Genomic DNA, 10000 nt, shown 5'->3' with positions numbered 1-10000 from the left:
TGGTCTTATTAAATATAATATAATGTTTAAATCAGCAGCGTGTTAGTGGTCTTATTAAATATAATATAATGTTTAAATCAGCAGCATGTTAGTTGTCTTATTAAATATAATATAAAGTTTAAATCAGCAGCATGTTAGTGGTCTTATTAAATATAATAATGTTTAAATCAGCAGCGTGTTAGTTGTCTTATTAAATATAATATAAAGTTTAAATCAGCAGCGTGTTAGTTGTCTTATTAAATATAATATAAAGTTTAAATCAGCAGCGTGTTAGTTGTCTTATTAAATATAATATAAAGTTTAAATCAGCAGCGTGTTAGTGGTCTTATTAAATATAATAATGTTTAAATCAGCAGCGTGTTAGTTGTCTTATTAAATATAATATAAAGTTTAAATCAGCAGCGTGTTAGTTGTCTTATTAAATATAATATAAAGTTTAAATCAGCAGCGTGTTAGTTGTCTTATTAAATATAATATAAAGTTTAAATCAGCAGCGTGTTAGTGGTCTTATTAAATATAATATAAAGTTTAAATCAGCAGCGTGTTAGTTGTCTTATTAAATATAATAATGTTTAAATCAGCAGCGTGTTAGTTGTCTTATTAAATATAATATAAAGTTTAAATCAGCAGCGTGTTAGTTGTCTTATTAAATATAATATAATGTTTAAATCAGCAGCGTGTTAGTTGTCTTATTAAATATAATAATGTTTAAATCAGCAGCGTGTTAGTTGTCTTATTAAATATAATAATGTTTAAATCAGCAGCGTGTTAGTGGTCTTATTAAATATAATATAATGTTTAAATCAGCAGCGTGTTAGTTGTCTTATTAAATATAATAATGTTTAAATCAGCAGCGTGTTAGTTGTCTTATTAAATATAATATAAAGTTTAAATCAGCAGCGTGTTAGTTGTCTTATTAAATATAATATAAAGTTTAAATCAGCAGCGTGTTAGTTGTCTTATTAAATATAATATAATGTTTAAATCAGCAGCGTGTTAGTGGTCTTATTAAATATAATATAATGTTTAAATCGTTATTTATCTCACCTGTTTGCTTCTGGTTAACTGTCTGACCGGATCAACACCAAAACACTCGGACCGTCTCCAAGGCAACGGCCACGCGCGGTGACGTCACAGGCGCTGGCTTCATGCGCTCAGAGAAAAAACGTAAATCATAGACGTTGGTGACGTTGCTGCTACATACGTTAGGAGGAGAGCAGTTTAAACACAGATGAGTCTGTATTTAAAAACCAGTTCAACCCAAACACACAATAACACTTGAAAGTAAGACATTAGGCGCTCAGCAGCTTGTGCTGAAGGCTTTCTTCATACCGCTGTATTGTTAGCTCGTCGCTAGCTTCTGAAGCTATCATAGGAAGTGTTTAGTCAGCACTCTCTCTGCTTCTCCCTCCTCTCTGCCCAGAGAGCTGCACACAAGCCTCACTACCAACATCATATTTACTTCTTCACAGGAAATACACTCACTTTACATCCTCTCTTTTCTTTATTCTTCAAATTTATTACTGAAATCAAGTGCAGAATACACACAAGCAAACAGCGCCACCAAGTGACAATACAAGCAAACAGCAATCCATCCAGAGTTAAAGCTTCTGCCCCCTGCTGGCAGTGACAGGAAACAGCAATCCCTTCAGAGTTAAAGCTTCTGCCCCCTGCTGGCAGTGACAGGAAACAGCAATCCCTTCAGAGTTAAAGCTTCTGCCCCCTGCTGGCAGTGACAGGAAACAGCAATCCTTTCAGAGTTAAAGCTTCTGCCCCCTGCTGGCAGTGACAGGAAACAGCAATCCTTTCAGAGTTAAAGCTTCTGCCCCCTGCTGGCAGTGACAGGAAACAGCAATCCTTCCAAAGTTAAAGCTTCTGCCTCCTAACCCTAACCCTAACAATACTTGTTAATAGATCAGTTCATTGTTGGTTTGGAGCCAAACATGAAGAAAAATATAGAAAATCAGCAGAATGACCCTTTAACTTTTCATAAAGATTTTAATTTTTGTCTGAGCAAACAAATAAAATCTGAGGTTACAGCATAGATTTACATACTTTATGAGCATCATATGTATCACACACCAAATATTTTTAACAAAACATAAAATGATTAAAGGATGAAGGATAAAATCTTCCATAATAGACAAAAACTTCTCATCTTTTATTGAGACTTTGTCTCACGTATGGACATATGATGTTAAAAAAGAGCAAGATTAAAATAGAACCAAGTTTAAGCACAAATTTAAACCCCAAATAATCAGATACAAATATAAAAAGCAGATTAAACACAGTGAAGATCCAGACTCAGCCTGTCTAACAGACTCGGCAGGCTGTTCCAGAGCCGAGGGGCTGCTACACAAAAAGCCCCCGGCCTTTCATTTCCATTAAAGGGAAACTGCTGCTTGTAACTACTCTCACTTGCATCATTTAAAGATCACACCAAAGATTTTGAACAAAGCATCACACTTTTAAAGAATGAAGGAAAAAACTGTTGAGTAGAAACAGACAAACTTCTACACAGCATTAAAACTCATCTCTTGGTGGAATGTTCCTCTTCTTCTTCTTCTTCTCCTTGTGGAAGACTTTTCCATCAGGCTGCTTCTTCCAGCTCAGTTTGACGTCTTCATTCACCCCCTTCTCCTTCAGCCTCTGTTTGAGCTGAGATACACAAACATTTACTGTGTTGAATATCACTCACAGACTGAGATCCTTTACTTAAGTCCAAATACAGCAATGTAAAAATACTACATTACAAGTCAAAGTCCTGCATTTCAGATCCTGCCTGATTAAAAGAACTAAACTACAATCAGCTCAATTTACTTCAAGTATGAAGAGTAAAAGTTCCAGTTTAGCAGAAAATCTGCCGTTGTGACTGACATGAGCCACATAAAAAACACATTTTCATTCATTTTACAAACTTTTGTCCAAAACAACTCAAAGATGTGTAACATGACAAGGAGCCACAACTACACACAGGGGCTCCACAGCAGCATGTTCTAGCAGCTTGTTATATAGTGTAATATTGAATGTGACATTAGTTGTGAATGTGACTGGCTCTGCTGCAGACTCCTAGTGTTTCTCTGTGTTCTTCCTGTTTGTCTCTCTCTTTCTTGTTGTTTTTGTCTGTGAAGCTGGCGTGGCCGTGGTTCTCCCCCCTTTCTGCTGGCTCTGCTGTGCCACTCACACCTGCCTCTCATCAGCTTACCTACCTGCACTTACATGAACCCCAGCTCTCCAACAATGCCAGAGTGTTAGCTATACTTCAGGCTCTGCTACTCTCCTAAATTCTCTACTCCTTCTTTTTTGCTGTTTAATAATCAGACTTTTCCTCGTGCCTTAGGATCACCTTCACCTCATCCTCAGCCGCCCAGCAGCTCTGAGCTCCATTCCCCCTGCCATCAGCCTCCATCACAATTCAGCCTTGCAATAAACACCTCCACTCATTATCCTGCTGTGTGTCCTGCTCTTGGCTCTGACTCTAGTTCATAACAACATTGACATTGTAGTCCTGTTAGTTACCTGCTTCAAGACTTCCTCCATCACCTCAGGGTTGTTCAGATCCAGAGCGGAGTTCATCTTCAGACCCACACGCATCTTGTGCTTTGGCTCAATCATCTCTTTAAGAAACAAACAGGCTTCATCAGTTTTCACTCTTTCTTCTGAGTGTTGTTTTAGTGACACATTTTCATACCAATATGTAAACTACACAAAACCTCCTGACAGCACATATGAGTCACATGTGATTGTCAATTAAAACTCAAATTAGGATATACAAAAACAGAACAAAGAAAGAATCATATATTTATATATATATAAAAATACAAATGCTGTCAAAGTGAGTCCAGATTTTGCAAAAAGGGACCCTGATATTCTTTGTATTTGTTATTTAAATGATTAAATCTTAGTTTCTCCGTGTGAGGAACTAAAACACGTCCATGCAGCCAGTTTCTGAAGCACGGAGGAATGTCTTCCTGTCTTTGAGAATACATGTTTCTGTTGCTTGAATGTGTGACGGGAGAGTTAAAGAGTCCTCTGAGCATCTAAAGACAGCCAAGTCCCTCAGAGGACAGTCTCTAACTAAATGCATTAATGTACCATCACTTGATTCACATTTATGACAGACTGGTAAAATTAATATAACATGACCTTAGAGTAATGAAAACAGTGAATCACTTTCATCTGAATTAACCCGTGTCTGCTGTTTATTGAACAACTATGAATATTAGAACGTGCAGTATCAGGGAACGTTGATTTCCCTTTTCCAGGTCTTCTTAATACAGTTGACAGAAGAGATTCTCAAATGTAGTGATCCCTTCATAATGCACATGAACTGTCCTGTACCTGCAAACTGCTCTGTGGTTTCAGGGAAAGATGATGAAGGTGTGAAGCTTCCTGAACTGGAGGTTAAACTCTGTGTTGTTGCTGGTGTGGAGGCTGATGGGACTGATGTTGGTTCTTCAGTGGTTGGAGCTGTGAACAATGAAAACACAATGAAACTATCAGATACTGAATCAATAAAGTCAGTTTTTGTTACTACTTTAAAATTTTTATGGGTCATTTTTTCTGAAAAAAGATGGCTCACTAAAAATACAACTTCTGCTTCCACTACTGCATCAAACCCCCTTTTTACATCATCAAATAATGATTAAAAATGAATTTATCAGAAAAATGAGGACATGGACAAACGTGAGCGTGATAAGAATAACCTAAACTTACATAAACCATCTTTGGGAAAAGTGTAATTGATGTGAAGTTTGATTTTTTAGTTTGGCTCATGTCCCATCTGCTAACATGGAGGGGACGGGACTTCTGACCAATACTGCAGCCAGCCACCAGGGGGAGAACCACATGTTTTGGCTTCAGTTTATATACAGTTGATGGGTACCACACCCAGTCCTGCAGCTCTCATCCCACTGTGGTGAACAGCAAGTCACCAAAACACCAAACCAACACAGTCGAGGAAAGAACCTCAGTGCTCCACAGGAGGAAAATCCCAGTTTGATTGTGTGAAGCCTGATAGTCCAAATGTTTGAATAAGTGAAAAAAACTAAATGCAAAAATATTTTCATCAGTTGGAGGGTGTGTTGTTTCACATACAGCTGTATCTCTCTAATAACTCTGACCTTAGTGCTCCTCTCACTGCCATAAATGAGATCACACAAATCAGATTCTAGCTGGAACTTTGGTAGTTTTGTTTATATCTTGTCATTTCATCCATATTTAGGGCCCGAGCACCCAGTGCAAAGGCCCTATTGTATCTGTAGGAATTATTCCTCTTCCAAAACAAATGCATTTTTTAGGGTCTAAACATGCACAAAAAGTCATGACGCTTTGTACATGCATCACATCTGGAGAAAAAATTTGATATTTTATGGGTATGGCAAAATGGCTCAACTGCCCCACTAGGGCAGCTAAAATGTGAATTTCCTCTCTCCAGATTGATGTAGAGGAACTAAATTCAGTATGCATATCTATAATGTCCAGATGCACAAAAGTGTTATTTTGGCCTTTTTTTGTGTTAGAGGTTGGCATAGAGGCTGAGAGGACACAGCTGCTATTACATGGCATGGGCTGTAACCAATCAGCTACCAAGGTGCTCCAGACCAATTAGATATAGCGCCCTCTTAAAAAATTAGGCACCTCACCCCACATTTAAGGAGAAACACAAAACTTGGTACACACATGTATCATGTCAAGATGCACAAAAAGGTCTCAAGGACCCATGCCCTAACACCAACTGGAAGTCGGCCATTTTGAATCAATTGGCGATTTTCTCCATTTCCACACATCATATTTCAACGTGTTTATCACACCAACTTCAAATTCGCTCTGAAACATCTTGACATATTGGAGATGAAAAGTTATCAGAATATTTTTTATGACTTATTCCTGTTGGGCGTGGCTGTGCGGACAATTTCGATGCTTCGCCATAAAGCAGGAAGTCCTTATAACTCCTACAGACATTGTCCCATCTACACCAAATTCATCATGCATGTAGAGGGTCCCGCCCTGAACACATCAATGCATCAATACTTCTTCTTTTAGTAGCAAAGTCTTTTTGTTACTATACTTCCACCACAGAGAAACAGGAAACACTAAGAGGGAATCTGATGCTAAACAGACTGTAAATGTGTCAGATATCACTGATATGACTAACTCACACTGATGAAGCTCAATAGAAGCTGATCAGAGACTTTAAATGACTGTGTGGAAACACTGTGATACAGTCCTCCATCACTGAACACTGGAAGCACAATTGAAGATCTTTTAATAGTCAGTATGAACAGGAGGAATGATTACAGAGAGGAAAACCTCTTCACTGTTCATATGGACACCTGACTGCTGCTTAACACACACTGGGAACACTGGGAACTGTCCTTTAAAGGATAACTGAATCATGACTTACCTTTGTAACAAATGAATGGTTTGTTCTGGTCACAGTTCCAGTCCCCCCAACGTCCAGTGTTGAAGTTCATTGCCACACATTCCTCCTTCCCACCGTCAGGTTGTCCTGAGGCCCAGTACCTAAAGGAGGACTTACTTCCATCAGACCACTTCCAGGAGTCTCTGAAGAGGCCGATCCAGACCCGTTGTCCATCAGCTAGATCCTTCACCTCCTGGTTCTCTGCTTCATTTCTCACAGTGACCAGGTCTGTGTAGTTTGCTCTGCAGTAGCTCTGGGCCTCAGTCCAACTCATGGTAGTAGTGATGAGGATAAATGTCACATTTGACCCTGAAAATAGACCATAGTGAAAATCAGTGTTTCCTGTCTGTTACTTTACATGAGTGAACAAAGACGAATGCCACAGTTTCTGTAACATTTCTGTGTCATTATGAATCCACTGAGAACTGCTCCAATAAAGGACTGTGTCAGTAACAATAATCATTAAAGACACTGACTATGTTAGAGTTTGTTTTGTTTAACAGGCTCTTCATACGTCTACACTTCTCTCTTCAGACGTTCTGTATCCAGTGGTGGAGCGAACATATGAACATGGAGGCACACATTCATCCATAAAGGCACATCAGAGCCACTTTGCCTCCTTTTCTTACCCCTTTGACTGAGACAGTGACCTGTGTTAATGTTGGAGCTCAATGAGTCAACAGGCTTTATAGAAACTGGCTTCATGACTCTGCTTCACACCTTGAAATGAATGCAGGGATCACACTGATGGAACTGACTATTTCAGCCCAAATCTGGAGGAAACTGAACAGTAACTGGAAAAGAACGGACCGTTAGTGATAACTCTCACCTCTCACATAAGAGCAGACTGCCTGATGTTTTAGGTTGCAAGGAAAATCGTTCCATTCTCCAGTAGTATACATCTCTGTGCAGTGTTGAATACTCCTGTGGTTGTCTGGTGCAGTTGGCTGCCACTTTGTGAACCCAACCTCTGCATCTGTGTGTGACCACCTCCAGCTGTTCACGTCATCGTACAGTCCTATCCAGGCCGTCTGAAAGCAAGATTTGATTGTTATACAACTTTTGTCTTTGCTCAGCTTAAAGATACTCTGCATAACATTTCCATTCACTTACATTATAAGAGATTTCATCTAAAGTAACTGATGCAGTATTACTTGCTGGTTCTAGTATTTCAGTCATTTAATGGTACACACACAGCAAACTGTTAAATTATTACATAATAATAAACTTTAAATTAAACTTTAAATTATTCTTTCTTATTTAAATGATTTGCTGTCTTCTGTTTTAAATTGTCAATAATTTTGAGCTGTTTTTTGTACATGAAAGGAGTTATATGAAAAAGCCTTATTATTCTTATTCAGTCATATTACTACAAAATAAAACATTTTGCTAATATTGTATTTTTGTTGTCCATTTTCATATTTTCATATATTTCACATTTAGCTTTCTGTTATTGCTCCCATATGAAGTCCCACTAAAAAACAAAGTCATTGGGTCATATTTACCAAGAAAGTGGAACATTTGTACTAAAATGTTCATCATAGCCTGAAGAAAATGTACTAAAGCAGCAGCTCAGTGTGTGTGACACCTCTCACTTACATACTGTCATTGTCACAAATGCAAATTTAACAGATACAGAGTGAACAGTAGTGAAAAGTGAATTCACCGCATCGCCGTTTTCATCGAGGCCCAATTTGTGTAAATCCACCATGTCTGTCAGGGTCTTCACATCCTCCATGTCGTCTATCGTGGCCAGGTCTGTGTATTTGTCTCTGCAGTAACTCTGAGCTTCAGTCATGTTCTTCCTCTCATAAACAAAGTGGTACTGACGCTGAACGTGTGACGAGACCACACACAGCACTGTGATGACACACATGCACATTGATTAAATACCACCTAAAATAACATTTCAGTGTATTCAGGTGTGTCATTACTTTTGTCAGTAAAAGGTTATTGATGTGAACATAAAAAACTCCAACTATCATTTTGTATTTAGTGTGTCAGTTAATAGAAAAGCACTGTAACACTAAAGTCATTGTGTTTAAAGTTGTCACAGTGCTGTACATGTTACAATCACTAAGATACCACAATGTATAATATTAATAATAATAATAATAATAATAATAATAATAATAATAATAAGGGAAATTAATGACATTTAAAACTACACATATAGAAATAAATAAAAGTCTTACCTGACGCAGCTATGATGCCGAGAAGAACTTTCTCCATCATCGTCTGTTTGTATCTGCGTCTCTCTCTGAGTCTGTGACTGATGATATGCTGCTGGAGGTTATTTACATCTTTCCTCACCTATACTGGCAACATGCAAAGAGTTCATTGTGTTTATCATTTTCATATCTGGCAAATATCTCACCTTTACTAATACCATACAAAGAGTTCATTGTGTTTATTATTTTCAGATTATTATCAGATTTCATCAGAGCTGATTATGCAGGTCTGCTGATGCTGTTCTGAATATCAGGTCAAGAATGATCCTTTCTGTGTTCCAGTTTGTTTGTTGGAGGTTTCTTAACGCAGCCACATAAAACCAAGAAAATCTATGATGAGTGATTATTATTAATGTACAGGGCTGCAAATAATGATTATTTTAACTTCATTACATTTAGTTGTTTGGTTCATATGTCAGAAAAGAATTTAACATTTAGACATTTAGGGATGGAGCTGGAGCCTGATTGACCGCTGTTGAGGATGCCTAAAACTAACTTCATTAAATGTAGTTGTTTGGTTCATAAAGTGTTTCCTAAAGTCCAAGATGGCGTCCTTACATGTCTTTTTATGTCCACAACTCAAATATATTCAGTTTACTGTCATAGAGGACGAAAGAAACCAGAAGATATTCACATTTAAAAAGCTGGAATCAGAGAATTTGGACATTTAGAAGTTGAGTTTTGTTGAATCCTGTTTTATTTTCATCCTGTTGTGAGAGTTTCAACTCCCACCTCCGGGAGAGCTTCGACCACGTATCGAGGAGGCGGGGGACATTGAGTCCGAGTGGGCCATGTTCCGTGCCTCCATTGTTAAGGTGACTGACGGAGCTGTGGCCGCAAGGTGGTCGGTGCCTGTTGAGCTGAAGGAGTCCTATAGGACCTTATTGGCCTTTGGGACTCCGGAGGCAGCAGGCAGGTACCGGCAGGCCAAGCAGAGTGCAGCTACTATTGGGGGATCACACTCCTCAGCCTCCCTGGTAAGGTCTATTCGGGGGTGCTGGAGAGGAGGGTCCGTCGGATAGTCGAACCTCGGATTCAGGAGGAGCAGTGTGGTTTTCGTCCGGGCCGTGGAACAGTGGACCAGCTCTACTCCCTCTGCAGGATGCTTGAGGGTGCATGGGGCCCAACCAGTCCACATGTGTTTTGTGGACTTGGAGAAGGCATTCGACCATGTCGGACTTGTTTCCAGTGAGGGTTGGACTCCGCCAGGGCTGCCCTTTGTCACCGATCCTGTTCATAATCTTTATGGACAGGATTTCTAGGTGCAGCCAGGGTGTGGAGGGGGTCCGGTTTGGTGACCTCAGGATTGGGTCACTGCTTTTTGCAGATGATGTGGTCCTGTTGG

The sequence above is a fragment of the Scomber japonicus genome, chromosome 4 (genome assembly GCF_027409825.1).
Source record: "Scomber japonicus isolate fScoJap1 chromosome 4, fScoJap1.pri, whole genome shotgun sequence".
Classification (NCBI taxonomy): domain Eukaryota; kingdom Metazoa; phylum Chordata; class Actinopteri; order Scombriformes; family Scombridae; genus Scomber; species Scomber japonicus.
Note: the sequence above shows the minus strand (reverse complement) of the source record.